The sequence below is a fragment of the Oncorhynchus keta genome, chromosome 14 (genome assembly GCF_023373465.1).
Source record: "Oncorhynchus keta strain PuntledgeMale-10-30-2019 chromosome 14, Oket_V2, whole genome shotgun sequence".
In the NCBI taxonomy this organism is placed as follows: domain Eukaryota; kingdom Metazoa; phylum Chordata; class Actinopteri; order Salmoniformes; family Salmonidae; genus Oncorhynchus; species Oncorhynchus keta.
The window spans coordinates 57416729-57435915 of NC_068434.1; the positions used below are offsets into that span (position 1 = coordinate 57416729).

Sequence of the window (19187 nt, forward strand, 5' to 3'; positions counted from 1 at the left end):
GGCTTTCCCTGCATCTAATTGTAGCCTGGCGAAAGTAAACCCAGCACAGGACACAAACTAATTTGGGGTTGTTTATTCCGTCAAAGCTTACATTTAAAATAGGATAAATCATCACAAGACGAAGTCACCATGAAGTAAAATTCAGTCTAAATCACAATCAAGTGAAATAAATCTGTTAGTAAAGTGCATAAAAACAATCTGAGTGCAATAAGTACAAATGCACTGCCCACGTGATACCATAACCCCACATGGAACAGGAGATCCTCATCTCACCCATACAGCAGCTTCAAATAATATTATCAACGCCACAATGTGGTTCTGAGAGCACTGTTTTTCAGCTAGCAAGAAGCTAACATCCTCATGTCACTCCATCTAAAGTAATGTTGGACCCACGATGGATTTCATCAGCTCTCCAGTGTAATTGCTTGCACACACTCTTACACACTGCGCATGCTATGCTCTTTTACCACCTGGCTACAAAATGATTACACAGCACACTGGGTATCCAGATTGGAAGCCTCAGCGACCAAATGAAACAGGCAGTGCATGTTATCGGTTGCCTGGCGACCCTTAATAAACCCTGTTTGGTCAGGATGTATGAGCTTGTTAATAACTTTCTCTATTCTCTAGGCGCATGGCTAGAACTTTTGGCATACATCTTCATTTATTTTCCGATTAGACTGATTGGCAGAAAATTAGCACAATTTGTGAGGTCTTTTCCTTTCTTAGAGATTAGGGATATAATAGCTGTATTGATGTCTCTGTGGAATTGTCCTTTTTCAATAACAATGTTAAGCGAGTTGAAAATGAGTTCGGGAGGTATTCCATCAATATCAGGATATTTCTTCATATTTAAAAGACCAGCTTTCAGTTCAGATAAAGTGAGCGAGTTTGGGCAACGTAAGGATCTCCAAGAACTGCCGACAAGCAGAAGTATCAAAGCTATGTGAGGAATTGTGTAAATCTGCGCTCTAAAAGTTGCATTTATTTTTGTAGGATCCGATATCAGTCCCTTAGTAGGGGAGCTGATCAGCTGTATTGATGATCTTGTTTCAGCATGTTTAGGCAGCAGCGCCAGTAAGTGGCTATGCCTACTCCTTTGAAAATAGTATTTTTGTCGCACCCTCTGCATAATGAATTCTGCTCTACGTAGCAACAGGTCTACGTCTTCTCCAGTTGAAGTCGGAAGTTTACATACACTTAGGTTGGAGTCATTAAAACTCATTCGGTTAGGACGTCTACTTTATGCATGACACAAGTAATTTTTCCAACAATTGTTTACAGACAGATTATTTCACTGTATCACAATTCCAGTGGGTCAGAAGTTTACAGTTGACTGTGCCTTTAAACAGCTTGGAAAATTACAGAAAATTATGTTGTGGCTTTAGAAGCTTCTGATAGGCTAATTGACACAATTTGAGTCAATTGGAGGTGTAACAGGGGATGTATTTCAAGGCCGTACCTTCAAACTCAGTGCCTATTTGCTTGACATCATGGGGAAATCAAAAGAAATCAGCCAAGACCTCAGAATTGTTTTTTTTACACCTCCACAAGTCTGGTTCATCCTTGGGAGCAATTTCCAAACGCCTGAAGGTACCAAGTTCATCTGTACAAGCAATAGTACGCAAGGGGGAGGCTTGCAAGCCGAAGAACACCATCCCAACCGTGAAGCATGGGGGTGGCAGCATCATGTTGTGGGGTTGCTTTGCTGCAGGAAGGACTGGTGCACTTCACAAAATAGATGGCATCATGAGGAAGGAAAATTAATGTGGATATATTGAAACAATAGTACGCAGGTATAAACACCATGGGACCACGCATTCGACATACCGCTCAGGAAGGAGACGCGTTCTGTCTCCTAGAGATGAATGTACTTTGGTGCGAAAAGTGAAAATCACCCCAAAACAACAGCAAAGGACCTTGTGAAGATGCTGGAGGAAACAGGTACAAAGTGTCTATAATATAGACACTTTGTACCTGTTTCCTCCAGCATTTATGTCGATATAGGACTCGTTTTACTTTGGATATAGACTCTATATCCAAAGTAAAACGAGTCCTATATCGACATAACCTGAAAGGCCTCTCAGCATGGAAGAAGCCACTGCTCCAAAACCACTGTAAAAAAAAGCCAGACTATGGTTTGCAACTGCACATGGGGACAAAGATTGTAGTTTTTGGAGAAATGTCCTCTGGTCTGATGAAACAAAAATAGAACTGTTTGGCCATAATGACCATCGTTATGTTTGGAGGAAAAAGGGGGAGGCTTGCAAGCCAAAGAATAACATCCCAACCGTGAAGCACGGGGGTGGCAGCATCATTTTGTGGGGGTGCTTTGCTGCAGGAAGGACTGGTGCACTTCACAAAATAGATGGCATCATGAAGTCGGAAAATTATGTGGATATATTGAAGCAACATTTCAAGACATCAGTCAGGAAGTTAAAGCTTGATCGCAAATGGGTCTTCCAACGCATACTTACAAAGTTGTGGCAAAATGGCTTAAGGACAACAAAGTCAAGGTTTTGGAGTGGCCATCACAAAGCCCTGACCTCAAATCCTATAGAACATTTGTGGGCAGAACTGAAAACGTGTGTGCGAGCATGGAGGCCTACAAACCTGACTCAGTTACACCAGCTCTGTCAGGAGGAATGGGCCAAAATTCACCCAACTTATTGTGGGAAGCTTGTGGAAGGCTACCCGAAACGTTTGACCCAAGTTAAACAATTTAAAGGAAATGCTACCAAATACTAAATGAGTGTACGTAAACTTCTGACCCACTGGGAATTTGATGAAATAAATAAAAGCTGAAATAAATCCTTCCCTTTTACAGGGATTAAATATCAGGAAGTGTGAAAAACTGAGCTTAAATCTATTTGGCTAAGGTGTATGTAAACTTCCAACTTCAAATGTACATATGCACACACTGTACATAGATCTTTCTATTTTTATTTTCTTTTGTGTTATTGACTGTATGTTTGTTTATGTGTCACTCTGTGTTGCTATGCATTATCTTGGCCATGTCTCCGTTGTAAATGAGAACGTGTTCTCAACTGGCCTACCTGGTTAAATAAAGGTAAAATAAAATAAAAGGTCAGTTAGTTCCAGTATTTGTTTTTAGCTCAATTTCTCTCTGTTGAATAGTTGTTTTTAAGAGTCTTCCAGGATTTTACAAGGATTTTCCAGTTCACTGATTTTCTGAAACCTTCATTTCTGTAAATTAGAGGATAATTAGAGGATGTGTAGTGTTTCCTCATATGACACCTTTTATAACTAATCATACCATAGTTGAGTCTTCCACAGAGTGGTAATTTATTTTTTAAAAGTATTTTAAATTGGATCTAAACTGAAAGATTATGTCAAGAGGTGTGTAGTAAAGTGTTATTAAACCTCAATCTCAGTGCACACGTTTTCATTGGGAAGAATTGAAATGTACAAAGAATGGGATTATGATCAGATAAAATGGCTGGTAATGTTTTTATATGTTCCATGTTACTTGTAATATCAGTAGATGTTAAAACACAGTAAATTCTCGAGAAAGTCTTAAATCTAGCAGAAAAGGCATGTATAGTCCTTAGTTGTGGGATAATAAAATCTCCAGCAGTTGCTCAGGCCCTGAAGACAGGATATGCATATCATTTTCTTACCATTGGAAAGAAAACACTTTGAAGTTCGTATGTTAAAATATGTTAATGTAGGAGACTATAACACAATAGTTATGGTAGGAGAAAATCCAAAGAAAAAACAAATGGAATTTTTATTTTTTGAGAGCCCATGCTCTTACAATGGAAAGTTCAGAAAATAATGAATTCTAGCTCCCAGGATGTAATTCTTATGGCTTCCACAGAGTATCAGCAGTCTATGTTCAAGGTTTCAGGCTTGTAACTTCCAAAATAAGTAAGAAATTTGAGATTTAGTACAGGGACACACTCTTGGAAATTAGTGTTAGTGCGCGCGATGAAGACATGATGCACCTGTTAATATCGGTTTCCTTAACATACTTCTTTCTGTATGGAATATTATAGTTTGATTACATTTTAGGGTATCTGAGGAGTCAATAGAAACATATTTTGACTTGTTTTAAAGTTTAGCGGTAGATGTTCGGATTCTTTTCTCTGCATGTTGAACGAGTGAATTACTCAAATCGGTGCCGCCAACTAAACAGACCTTTTTGGAATATAAAGAAGGATTTAATCTAACAAAGCAACACTACATGCTATAGCTGGGACCCTTTGGATGACAAATCAAAGAAATATTTTCAAAAAGTAAGTGAATATTTAATCGCTATTTGTGAATTTATGAAACCTGTGCCAGTGGAAAAATATTTTGATTTGGGGCACCGTCCTCAAACAATCGCATGGTTTGCTTTCGCTGTAATAGCTACTGTAAATCAGACAATTCAGTTAGATTAACAAGAATTTAAGCTTTCAGCCGATATAAGACACTTACATGGACATAAATTGCGCTTGAATTGCGCGCCCTCCAGTTTCACCGGAAGTTGTCCTGCTAGCAGGACCCTAGCAATAAGACATTTTTAAAGATCTCAATCTTAAGTGCATTCGAAGCATTCACTTGTGATGAGCTATGAGAAGGTTCAGATCTATATAGATTAGAATCAATAATGGCATTCATGTTAGTTCCAATATTAAGCGTATATTCTGATAAATTGAGCAGGCTCTTTGTCAATTGAGTTAGGAGCATAAATAGATACAAATTCTGTTTTCCTTTCATACAGAGTGGAACATGTGTAAGTAAATCTGTCCTATTTATCATTTCCACTTTTTTTCAATTGTAAAAGGTAGATGGTCTTCATGTAGAATAAGCACCCCTTTAGATATAAAGCAGGAAGCAGCTGCCAGTTTGTAGTATTTAAAAAAAAAAGTATACCCTCTAAAATATGTATTTTGCAATAGTGCAATGTCAATTTTATTCCTATGTAATACGTCAAGACATTTAAATTAGCTTATTTGGCTCATTAGAACCCCTCAGATTACAGGCAATTATCACTAAACTAGCCATGTGTCACACCCTGACCATAGTTTGCTTTGTATGTTTCTATGTTTTGGTTGGTCAGGGTTTGAGCTGAGTGGGCATTCTATGTTACATGTCTAGTTTGTCTAGTTCTATGTTTGGCCTGATATGGTTCTCAATCAGAGGCAGGTGTTCGTCATTGTCTCTGATTGGGAACCATATTTAGGTAGCCTGTTTGGTGTTGGGTTTTGTGGGTGATTGCCCTTGTTACTGTCTCTGTGTTACGGCACTAGTATTAGGCTGTTTCAGTTTTCGTGTTACGTATTTGATTCGTGTTTACTTTGTTTCATTAAACATGGATCGCAATAGCCACGCCGCATTTTGGTCTGACTCTCCTTCACATACAGAAAACCGTTACACCATGATCCATCTGTGGTGATGTGAATGGCAGTTTGATGGATAAAAGGGGAGAAAAGTAACTTACGACAGCAATAAAGTGACTCTTCAGTTGCCAACTAAATAAATGTCAACCAGATATTCCAGAAAAAAAACAGTACACACCTCCATTGTTGGATAAAATTATATATCAAATTACAAAACCCTTCAGATTGGCATTCCAGCCCAATAACCCTGCAAAATGTATCAAAACAATTGAAACAAAGAAACCCTCCCCTCCCTGACAGGTTAGAACACAACTGTCTGCCCTCTACCCTCAATGTTAGACCAGTGACTGAATGCAGCAGTGTCGATCCTAAAACCCTCCCAATACTCCTGAATGTCTCACTCCATTTCCTAAATATCTTGCATTAACTGACACAATGGAGATATTAGAAAGGCAAGAAATACTCAACTGACTGAATGATTAAGCCTTAACGTAGCACAAACATGGAAAACTAACTTGCTAAATAATTCAGTGGTGACAGTTTCAACAACAGTAGGTTATACTGAACACTACTGAATAGATAATCAGTTAGCTAGCTAACAGTTGTTACTATGACTTGCTTAGCTAGCTGCTAACATCATTAGCTGTGACTTTACTGTCCTAATCGTCCAGCTAGCTGGAAAGCTAGTTCACTAGTTAGCTAGCTTGCTGGTGCTCCTTTATCGAAGTTCATAATGATCACAAGTAATTAGATCAAATGTTTCTCAAAACTCCTTGGAGTTGTGAATAAATCCTCTTGACCAGTTCACTTATTCCATAGGTTTCCTGTGCTTGCATGGCCCCGTTGTTGAGTCTTCCTCCTCACAACAGGACCAGCGGCGTGGTGCTCACTGCGGTGCTTGTGGTTGTCCACTGATGCCACAAACTTTTCCTGCGTCTTGTGCTGTGATGAATGACAGGCGCTCTCCCCTGTGTTTTGCACAGAGCGTTGCTGAATAGACGGCGAATGTCCGGAATGTTTGTTCCGGACCACGTTGAAGACTTTGCCACATTGGGAGGTGTGCGTGCTGTAGTCAGGGAAAAAAACGTAGTACCTTACCACCATGGTGAATGAGCTCTGCTGCTCTGGCTCCTTGTAGAATGGCTTGGCGGTCATTGTACCGGAGGACCTTCAAGATCAGCGTCCTCGGTCTGTCTGAAGAATTACTAGTCCCAGGTCCTGAGTAGATGAGATGGGCTCTTTCTATCTCAACCTTGTGAGATATGGATGGGATCCATTTAGGGATCATTCTCTGTAGGAATTCGATCGGATCGTCAGTCTTGTCTCCTTTAAATAAATTAATCTTACATTTGAGTGACTTGACCGGTCCTCCATTTCAGCTGCATCTTCTCCAGTTGTGATTTTCCATTTGCTTTCCCTATTTTCACCTTGCAGATTGTCCACCTTAGTAGGCAGATTGTCAATTGTTTCACCAACTACTTCTCAAATAGAGTTCAGTGTTCCAAATTGGAGGGCCTGTTGTCCAGACCTCTGGCAGTCTCTATGGGGGTACCACAGGGTACTCTTTTCTCTGTATATATCAATGATGTCGCTCTTGCTGCGGGTGATTCCTTGATCCACCTCTACACAGACGACACCATTCTGTATACATCTGGCCCTTCTTTGGACACTGTTACCAAACCTCCAAACGAGCTTCAATGCCATACAACACTCCTTCCGTGGCCTCCAATTGCTCTTAAATGCTAATAAAACTAAATGCATGCTCTTTAACCGATCGCTGCCCGCACCCGCCCGCCTGACTAGCATCATTACTCTGGACGGTTCTGACTTAGAATATGTGGACAACTACAAATACCTAGGTTTCTGTCTAGACTGTAAACTCTCCTTCCAGACTCACATCAAGCATCTCCAATCCAAAATGAAATCTAGTATTGGCTTCCTATTTCGCAACAAAGCCTCCTTCACTCACGCTGCCAAACATACCCTTGTAAAACTAACTATCCTACCCATCCTCGACTTCGGCGATGTCATTTACAAAATAGCCTCCAACACTCCACTCAGCAAACTGGATGCAGTCTATCACAGTGCCATCCGTTTTGTCACCAAAGCCCAATATTCCACCCACCACTGCAACCTGTATGCTCTCGTCGGCTGGCCCTCGCTACATATTCGTCGCCAGACCCATCTATAAGTATTTGCTAGGTAAAGCTCCACCTTATCTCAGCTCACTGGCCACCATAACAACACCTATCCGTAGCACGCACTCCAGCAGGTATATCTCACTGGTCATCCCCAAAGCCAACACCTACTTTGGCCGCCTTTCCTTCCACTTCTCTGCTGCCAATGACTGGAACGAATTGCAAAAATCGTTGGAGACATATCTCCCTCACTAACTTTAAGGATCAGCTGTCTGAGCAGCATACCTATCGCTGCAGCTGTACATAGCCCATCTGTAAGTTGCCCATCCAACTACCTACCTCATCCCTATATTGTTTTTATTTACTTTTTTGCTCTTTTGCACACCAGTATTTCTACTTGCACATCATCATCTGCACATCTATCACTCCAGTGTTAATTTGCTAAATTGTAGTTACTTCGCTACTATGGCCTATGTATTGCTACCTCCTTACTCCATTTACACACACTGTATATAGATTTTTTTCTATTGTGTTATTGACTGTACATTTTTTTTATTCCATGTGTAACTCTGTGTTGTTTTTTGCTGCACTGCTTTGCTTTATCTTGGCCAGGTCGCAGTTGTAAATGAGAACTTGTTCTCAACTGGCCTACCTGTTAAATAAAGGTGGGGGAAAAAATCCCTTTCATCCTTCGCTCAACGTCGATCGTAAGAGCTTCAACACCGTCGCTGGACCAGACAAGACTGGCATAAAGTGCTCTTCACTGACGAGTCGCGGTTTTGTCTCAACTGGGGTGATGGTCGGATTTGCATTTATTGTCGAAGGAAGGAGCGTTACACCGAGGCCTGTACTCTGGAGCGGGATCGACTTGGAGGCGGAGGGTCCGTCATGGTCTGGGGCGGTGTGTTACAGCATCATCGGACTGAGCTTGTTGTCTTTGCAGGTAATCTTAATGCTGTGCATTACAGGGAAGACATGCTCCTCCCTCATGTGGTACCCTTCCTGCAGGCTCATCCTGACTTGACCCTCCTGCATGACAATGCCATACTGCTCGTTTTGTGTGTGAGTTCCTGCAAGACAGGAATGTCAGTGTTCTGCCATGGCCAGCAAAACTATATTGGACTGCACCAGATTTGCCAGTTCTTGCTGTCAGATGTTACACCAGATGTGTGAGATGTTAACCCATTATAAACTCAGCAAAATAGTCCTCTCACTGTCAACTGCGTTTATTTTCAGCAAACTTCACGTGTAAATATTCTTCCACCAATGCACCTGCAAGTTCCCAGACATTTCTGGGGGGAATGGCCCTAGCCCTCACCCTCCGATCCAACAGGTCCCAGACGTGCTCAATGGGATTGAGATCCGGGCTCTTCGCTGGCCATGGCAGAACACTGACATTCCTGTCTTGCAGGAAATCACGCACAGAACGAGAAGTATAGCTGGTGGCATTGTCATGCTGGAGGGTCATGTCAGGATGAGCCTCCAGGAAGGGTACCACATGAGGGAGGAGGCTGTCTTCCCTGTAACGCACAGCATTGAGATTACCTGCAATGACAACAAGCTCAGTCCGATGCCGGTGTTCAGCTATGGTATAACTGTACCACCGTCAGAAAAAAATTGGCCCTAGGACGAGTTACGGTTTACAATGCTTGCCAAATATCAGAACTCAAAATCAAACTGATCATGCAGTATAATGTGCGTTGGGTGTATTTTGGACCATTTTCAATGATGTTGACTACTTTAACATGCAAACGTCACGCCTCTGTGTTAGCTAGCGTCCAAAGAAATTGGTACATAGGTCCCTCTTCACACAAAACATATTTGTGGAGAAGGTGGAAAGTTCCAAGTTCCTCGTGTACACATCACATACAAACTGAAATGGTCCACTCACACAGACAATGTGGTGAAGGCGGCACAACAGTGCCTCTTCAACCTCAGGAGGCTGAAGAAATTTGGCTTGTCACCCAAAACCCTGACAAACTTTTATAGATGCACAATCGAGAGCATCCTGTCGGGCTGTATCACAGCCTGGTACAGAAACTGCAACGCCCTCAACCGCAAGGCTCTCCAGAGTATGATGTGGTCTGCACAACGCATCACTGAGGGCACACTGCCTGCCCTCCATGACACCTTACAGCACCCGATATCATAGGAAGGTCAAAAATATCATCAAGGACATCAACCACCCAAGCCTCTACCTGTTCAAACCGCTACCATCCAGAAGGAGAGGTCAGTACAGCTGGATCAAAGCTGGGACCGAGAGAATGAAAAACAGCTTCTATCTCAAGGCCATCAGACTGCTAAACAGCAATCACTAACTCAGAGAGGCTGCTGCCTACATTGAGACCCCAATCACTGGCCACTTTAATAAATGGATCACTAGTCACTTTATACTATGCACTCTAAATAATGCCACTTTAACCCCCAACAACAACTATTTTCCAGACGTCGATTAAGGCAGCCCCCTGCACCGGAAGTGGCCTCTCCCTTGGTGGAGGGGAGGGGAGATTGACCAGCAGTTTAACAAACCATGGCTGCCGCAGAAATAGTTACTTTCACCGCAGGGTCACTAGACTATGGTGCATTTTTCTCAGTTGAAACCTGCAGGACTGACTTTACTGAATGCAGCAGAGCCTGGCCAGCTAGGGACATGGCTAACTTTCCCTACCATTGCTTCATTGGTAACATAAGCTCCAGATCTCTTTGCTCCTGTGCAAAGTGTACATTTTAGTAACAATTTATTTGACAGTCTGGTTAACAATGTGTTTAGTTATTGTCCATCAAGAGACCTACAGACACTAGCCACCAACCACCCTTCTTGGTTTGGTCCAACCAGTGGTGTAAAGCACTTACGTAAAAGTACTACTTAAGTAGTTATTTGGGTTATCTATACTTTATTCATTTATATTTTTGACAAGTTTTACTCCACTACATTCCTAATGAAAGTAAGTTTTACTACATACATTTTCCCTGACACCCAAAAGTACTCATTACATGCTTAGCAGGACAGAACCAATTCACAGACTTATAAGGAGACCACCCCTGGTCAACCCTACTGCCTCTGAACTGGCGGACTCACTAAACACAAATGCTTTGTTTCTAAATGATGTCTGAGTGATGGAGTGTGCCCCTGGTCCTGGCTATCTGTAAATGAAAAAGAAAACAAGAAAACGGTTTGCTTACTATAAGGAATGTGAAATGATTTATACTTTTACTTTTGATAGATAAGTGTATTTAAAACCAAGTAGCATTTTGCTGGGTGACTTTCATTTTTACTTGAGTCATTTTCTATTAAGGTGTTAACTTTTACTCAAGTATGACAATTGGATACTTTTCCCAACACTGGATTTATCTTCAAGTGTGAGCATGGTTGGTGAAGGTGTCAGAAATGATAAAATACTAGAGTCACTTACTTAGCATATTCCCCTATAAAATGATTAATATTAAACTGAATAATGGCTTAGTCAAATGATTGCACTTTCATGAAAATTAACCTATGCCAAATAAGATTATTTCGAGATAAGCCTCGATTTAGCCATCTTATGCATTGGCAACATATAAAGGCAGCCAATGGTTCAGAAGGAATGCAATAATTATGATACACCACAGAATGGGATTGTCAACCGAGTGCCTTCATTGGTCAAATAGACAGAACCTCTACAAGTGTAGTCACACAACCATCTCTGTTACATATTAATGTATCCAAGGAATATCTATAGTGCGGACAACACTGTTTCGAGTCTGAAATGACAGAGGATTTGGTGTGCTGTCCTCTTTCTGAGAGGGGGCTGACAGGCACCTACGCTATAAGAGATGGAGGCGTTATATGTGTTTCCCATGCGTTGGCAGTGTTACATGTTGTTTCTAGTGGGAGCATTCTGCCTTGTGTTTTGACACAGATAGTCTAAAGGTGTGTGCTTGCTCCCCTTGTGTGGGTGAATTGACCTTGAGTTACAGACCTGAGCCTGTCCACGTACCAAAGGAGCTAAACCACTATAATTACACTTAGACAGACAGGTAAGACAAATCTCACTATTCCAAGGCAACAGAGCTTAAAAGATTTGAGTCCACCCCCGTGCAAGGTATAAGAAAGGTCCTTGTCAGATTAAAGCAATCATATATGGAGCAATACCCTTATGATAATATCTATACGTGCAGAGGATAACAGAGCTGGGGCAACCCTTCTTGGTCACTAAATCAAAAGGGAGAACAGATGAGCATGTTGACTTTGCAGACTCTTGTGTTCATTGCTGATTTCATTGACTATCTCTGCTTCTAAATTTCATTCCTTAGTGTGTGTGTGTGTGTGTGTGTGTGTGTGTGTGTGTGTGTGTGTGTGTGTGTGTGTGTGTGTGTGTGTGTGTGTGTGTGTGTGTGTGTGTGTGTGTGTGTGTGTGTGTGTGTGTGTGTGTGTGTGTGTGTGTGTGTGTGTAAACTAGTGTATATCTGAATGGCATGCGTGTTACCCCTGAATATTTATGTTTGACTGTAATTTTTGTATTTGTCATGCTCAAAATAGATGAAACAACTTGTGGAGAGGTAGAACTTGATCTGGAAGGGTTCCAAGGCAGTGTGATCTTTTCAATGTGACTAAACTGAATAGAAGAAAAATACAGGACAACTGCCATTGATAAATTGATAGTGTAATGTTTATTTGAATTCTAATGGTTTTATATTGTGTGAATGTTAAATTGTTACTGTTGTTGAAAAGTTGAAAGACTTTAATGAGATTTGATTTTGAGATGTACTGTACAAATGTAATCTCTTAATTGTCTCCCCTTTTCACCTTCTAATTTGCTTGGGTACTGTAGCGCTTTATAATGCAATAATATAATAATACAATAACAACAATACATTTTTCCTCATTTCAAAAGACTCCGAGTAGCACAGATTATTTGATCAACTAATTGACGATTTAATCGGAACATTTCATGTAATCTAATTCAACATCATTTTGGTGATACATTTGTCCTCCCTTCTTCCCTCCCCTGGATGCCTGCAGTGACTTACAACAAATTACTTTTTATAGATGATCTAATCTTGTCCACCGCACAGTAACAATAGCCTTAAGCTGTCACTCTTTGCACCTTTCATCCTGGCCACAAACATCTAAGAGGGCTATGTTGATGTAGAATAATCTATTCTCTTAATGAGTGAAGTAGCTTCCAACGGTATACTATCTTTGTCCTCCCAAACCTACTATTGGTTTTGGCTCATGACCAAACAGAAAATGACTCATCTGACTTTGTCTGTATTCTTCGTGTGATTTGATTAGAATCTCTCTTTGCGCATCTGAATATCTCCGATTTTGACGGCATTATCTCTGACAAACATCTTTAACAGAGCCACAGCAATGTCCTCTGAGCGGCTGTGAGTCATTGATTGAAATGGTAGATAGAGGCCATCATTTTAGATGTCCATTTGGGAGACCAAGAGGGAATGTTATGTGGTCTGAGAAAAGCTCATTTAGGAAACCTGCCACTATGTCCATAATCATATTCAGGTTAAAATAGAAGTGATACAACAGGTGAAATACTTTTGTCTGGTGCTTTGGCAAATGTGGCACACATAACCCTATATGCCACCCTTCATATAGGATGACATTTACTTAATGATTTGGGGTGCCCTTATAAAGGGAGTCTGAAGGCCTTATAAGATAAACGTTGTTTAAAGTGTGACCTAACATGCTGACCAGACCGCTTGGGCACATCCGCATGCACCATTGCATGCATGTTGATTTTGTCCACCCACGCCAGATGCGATCAGGACATGCAGGTTGAAATATCAAAACGAACTCTGAACCAACCACATTGTGGAAGCATTATGTACTGCACCCACGTAAGGAAGCTGCAGCTGGCCATCATGGCAACACTGTGGATGACACCAGTGAGGGCGGGGACAGACTGCAGATGTGGCAGCCGACTAAACAACATGAGTCACGGATGCATCACCGTCACCATCTGCGCCGGCCTGTGCGAAACAACTGTAGCGAAATAGGGATAGACAGTACTTATTTAGGGTTGTGTGTTTATTAGGTACCAAACTGGACAAGACTGACTGAAACAGGGAGGGCCTACCTGGACATATTTTTATTTTCTGATACAAAAAGATCTCTGTTGAGTGCCCTAATGAACACAACACTGTTGTTTATCAAAGAAGGTTACAATTGTTTTTTAAAAGGAAAACCAGCCATGTCGCGGACACCAACGTCTTGCTTCTGGACAGGCTGAACACCTTTGCTCGCTTTGAGGATAATACAGCGCCACCGATGCGGCCCGCTACCAAGGACTGTGGGCTCTCCTTCTCTGCGGCCGACGTGAGTTACAGGATGGCGACACTGCTCGCGATGAATACGCGAGTGTTGCAAAATAAATTTAGACAGCGGAGTCAATCACCACCTTCCGGAGACACCTGAAACCCCACCTCTTTAAGGAATACCTAGGATAGGATAAAGTAATCCTTCTCACCCCCCTTAAAAGATTTAGCTCAAGGCGAGGATTAATGACTTATGTTCCGACTGATAACCAATGTTCCCCCATCTCTCCGGGAGAATACTTATGGTGTGACTGTGAAATGCTTCATCTCCCCTGAGATCATTTTTGTCAATAATAGCCATGTGGTCTACATCCCCCAAGGATGGCCCTCTAAGATCTTCACTGGCTGGAGATTTTAACAAAGCACATTTGAGGAAAAGGCTCCTGAAATTCTACCAACATTTTGATTGCTGTAAAAAACCCTCTATACTACCTTTCCAGAATGCACATAAGGCCCCCACCCTCCATTTGGCAAATCGGACCATGATTCCATCTTGTTCCTACCCTTCTATAGGCAGAAACTCAAACAGGAAGCACCTGTGATGATGACTACTCAACGCTGGTTTATCAGGAAGTGCTTCAGTGGCTTCAGAAAATAATGTCGAGAATGAGTTGGAAGTGCATAGGAGATGTTGTACCCACTGTGACTATTAAATCCTACCCCAACCAAAACAAAATCCGTGGATAGATGGGAGCATTCGCACAAAACTGATGCACTATTGTAAAGTGGCTGTTCCACTGGATGTCTTAAGGTGAATGCACCAATTTGTAAGTCGCTCTGGATAAGAGCGTCTGCTAAATGACTTAAATGTAAATGTAAATGTATTCAGTTATTGCGCCAACGAGCGTCTGCAATGCCAAGGGCTAAAATAGAAGTCAGTATTATTTCTGACACAGATCGCGCTACAAATCCTGCCTCTCCCATCTCATTGGTTTGTAGAAGGAGGTACCCACGTCCCATCTCCTCATTGGTTATACCCACGTGGGTGACTGAAAGACGAACGAGGTCAGTGGTGGTAATGCACCTAATTTATGAAAGTTGCCAATCGCAATATAAATAGAAGAAAAAGCCTGGAAGGAAGAGAAATGACTAGAAACGATTCGGTTGACCGTTTTATGTGTGGATTAATTGGCCGAGTAGAGGACCTTGTGCATTTCAGGTAAAATAACAACTCAATTGGGGCGGCAGCGTAGCGTTGGACTAGTAACCGGAAGGTTGCGAGTTCAAACCCCCGAGCTGACAAGGTACAAATCTGTCGTTCTGCCCCTGAACAGGCAGTTAACCCACTGTTCCCAGGCCGTAATTGAAAATAAGAATATGTTCTTAACTGACTTGCCTGGTTAAATAAAGGTAAATAAAAAAAAAAATGCTTGTATCCCAGGATCAGCTAGCAACAGCAAGCTAGCTAAATAGGACAAATTAGCTAGCAAGTGCCAGCTAGCTAGCTAAATGCCATAAATGTTTAATGCTTTTCGACCTGTCCCTAAATTAATATAATTGGTTCAGAGTTTGTTTTGATATTTTAACCTGCGTGTCGTGATCGCGTTTGGTAGTGGGGGAACAAAATACATTTATGCACAATGGCGCACTCGCGCAGCAGGTTTGGGTTCCGTGTAAGACATTAAAGAGTGTTAACCCTCACATGGCTGACAGCCCAGATGGTATCAGAATCTATCCCTATACCAGTCTGTTGTCCCCACATGCTACGAGATAGGGACAATGGTGGCTAAGAAAGCAAAGGTAATTTAACTAAATGACATATCACTCACCTCTGTCATCATGAAGTGCTTTGAGATACTATTTAAGTATCATATCACCTCCACCTTACCTGCCACCCTAGACCCTCTTCAGTTTACTTACCGCCCAAAAAGATCCACAGACGAGGCAAATCACCACCACACTGCCCTGTCCCATCTGGACAAGAGGCATACCTATGTAAGAATTCTGTTCATTGACTATAGCTCAGAATTCAACCCCATAGTACCCTCCAAGCTCATAATCAAGGTCGAGGCCCTGGGCCTGAACCCCGCCCTGTGCAACTGGGTCCTGGACTTCCTGATGGGTCACCCCCAGGTGTTGAAGGTAGGAAACAACACCTCCACTTTGTTGATCCTCGACACTGGGGCTCCACAAGGGTGCATGCTCAGCCCCCTCCTGTACTCCCTGTTCACCCATGACTGCGTGGCCAAGCACGCCAACTCAATCATCAAGTGTGCAGACGACACAACAGTAGTAGGCTTGATTACCAACAACGATGAGACAGCTTACAGGGAGGAGGTAAGGGCTCTGGGAGTGTGGTGCCAGGAAAATAACCTCTCACTCAACATAAACATAATTAAGGAGATTATAGTGGACTTCAGGAAACCTCAGAGGGAGCATCCCCCATCCACATCGATGGGACTGCCGTGGAGAAGGTGGAAAGCTTCAAGTTCCTTAGCGTACACATCACTGACAAACTGAAATGGTCCACCCACACAGACAGTGTGTTGAAGAAGGCGCAACAGTGCCTCTTTAACCTCAGCAGGCTAAAGAAATGTGGCTTAACACCTAAAACCCTCACAAACTTTTACAGATGCACAATTGAGGGGATCCTCTCGGGCTGTACCACAGCCTGGTACGGCAACTGCACCGCCCACAACCGCAAATCTCTCCAGAGGGTGCCTAACGCACTACCAGGGGCAAAATTCCCGCCCTCCTGGACATCTACAACACACACTTTTTGAAAGGCCAAAAAGATCATCATGGACATCAACCACCCGAGCCAGAAGGCGAGGTCAGTACAGGTGCATCAAAGCTGGAACCGAGAAACTGAAAAACAGCTTAGATCTCAAGGCCATCAGACTGCTAAACAGCAATCACTACCGGCTACCTATAGACATATATTAGGATTCAATGGAAATTAAGGAAATTAAACACTAGCCACTTTAATAGTGTCTCTGTATCTTGCATTTCTCATCTCATATGTGTAAACTGTACTCTATACTATTCCACGGTATCTTAGTCACTTTCATTGTTTTGGAATATTGCATCACCCATCTAATATGTATATATACTGTACTCTATACTATGCCACTGTGTCTTAGTCCAATGCCGCTCTGACAGATGTATATTCTTAATCCATTCCTTAATTAGATGTACGTGTATTTTGGGTATACAGTTGAAGTCAGAAGTTTACATACACCTTAGCCAAATACATTTGAACTCAGTTTCTCACAATTCTTGACATTTAATACTATTAAAAATTCTCTGTTTTAGGTCAGTTAGGATTACCACATAATTTTAAGAATGTGAAATGGCAGAATAATAGTAGAGAGAATGATTTATTTCAGCTTTTATTTCTTTCATCACATTCCAAGTGGGTCAGAAGTTTACATACACTCAATTAGTATTTGGTAGTATTGCCTTTATATTGTTTATCTTGGGTCAAACGTTTCAGGTAGCCCTTCCACAAGCTTCCCACAATAAGTTGGGTGGATTTTGGCCCATTCCTGATGTAACGGAGTCAGGTTTGTAAGGCCTCCTTGCTCGTACATGTTTTTTCTGTTCTGTCCACAAATGTTCAATAGGATTGAGGTCAGGGCTTTGTGATGGCTACTCCAATACATTGACCTTGTTGTCCTTAAGCCATTTTGCCACAACTTTAGAAGTATGCTTGGGGTCATTGTCCATTTGGAAGACCCATTTGCGACCAAGCTTTAACTTCCTGACTGATGTTTTGAGGTTGATTCAATATATCCACATAATTGTCCTACCTCATACCTTTTTTTTCAGAGGTCTTGGCTGATTTCTTTTGATTTTCCCATGTCAAGCAACGAGGCACTGAGTTCGAAGGTAGGCCTTGAAATACATCCGTAGGTACACCTCCAATTGACTCAAATTATGTCAATTAGCCTATCAGAAGCTTCTAAAGCCATGACATAATTTTCTGGAATTTTCCAAGCTGTTTAAAAGGCATAGTCAACTTAGTGTATGCTAATTTCTGACCCACTAGAATTGCGATACAGTGAATTATAAATAAAATAATCTGTAAACAATTGTTGGAAAAATTACTTGTGTCATGCACAACGTAGATGTCCTGACTTGCCAAAAATATTGTTTGTTTATAAGAAATTTGTGGAGTGTTTGAAAAACTAGTTTTAATAACTCCAACCTAAATGTATGTGAACTTCCAACTTCAACTGTTTGTTGTGAAACTGTTACATATCACTTGTTAGATATTACTGCACTGTCGGAGCTAGGAGCACAAGCATTTCACTACACCCGCAATAACACCTGCTAAACACGTGTATTTTATCAGTAAAATTAGATTTGAAATACTCCTTTGCCTTCCACCCCCACAGATGATCCTGCAGGTGAAGAAGCAGGATGTGGAGATCCTGAGCTGGCATGGTTACACATGGTCTGCTGTTGTGAGGCCGGTTAGACATACTGCCAAATTCTCTAAAACGATGGAGACGGCTTATGGTAGAGAAATTAACATTCAGTTCTCTGGCAACAATCCTGCAGTCAGCATGCCAATTGCACACTCCTTCAGAACTTGAGACATCTATGGCATTGTATTGACAAAACTGCATATTTTAAAGTGGCCTTAATGCCCCCTAACACAAGGTGGACCTGTGTAATGATCATGCTATTTAATCAGCTTCTTGATATGCCACATGGATTTATCTTGGCAAAGGAGGAATGCTTACTAACAGGGATGCAAAAAAAAAGTGTGCTTAAAATTAGAGTGAAATAAGATTTTTGTGTAATGGAACATTTCTGGATTTTTTTATTTCAGCTCATGAAACCAACACTTTACAAGTTGCGTTTATATTTGTGTTCTGTGTAGCTCACAATAGCAGCAGAAGAGTAGCACAATGAATCATGCAATAAAAAAAATTGTTTTCATTAACCGAATTGCAGACCGGTTTGAGCTGTCTTGCCAAGTCCTATGGTTATTGCCATGCCATTAGTTGACTATACAACACAACAGATCTGGGACCAGGCCAGTGTTTCAACTTACTGGTATGAATGCGGTCATTGACAGGATCTGAACTATCAGAGCAAATGTTTGCCACGCTACCAGGGGGTGTGTAACTTCAAGGAGTGGTCCTACGAGGTCGACCTGAAAGGCTGTCCATCTGGGGCCATCCCCTACATCATACCTGTTGCCAAAAGCCGACTGCATCAAATGCAAGACAGACAACTTCAACTATGATCGCATAAGCATGGCAACACCCAGCTGTGTAGTTAACCCACTAGAAGCGTAATACTGTATAGAGTTGAACTGTGGCTGCTCCAACATCCTATGTAAAGCAACAGTCGGACTATTTTATGATACTGTTGTCATCATTGATGTGCTCACAGAATAAAACACTTTAGTCAAAGTATTTGCTTTCAAAAT

At 41.7% G+C, this 19187-nt stretch overlaps 1 pseudogene; it reads left to right on the plus strand.

The window, feature by feature from the left end:
- The first annotated feature begins 13309 nt into the window (after positions 1–13309).
- Positions 13310–19124, plus strand: LOC118393658 (gonadotropin subunit beta-1-like; annotated as a pseudogene).
- The last annotated feature ends 63 nt before the right edge of the window (positions 19125–19187 follow it).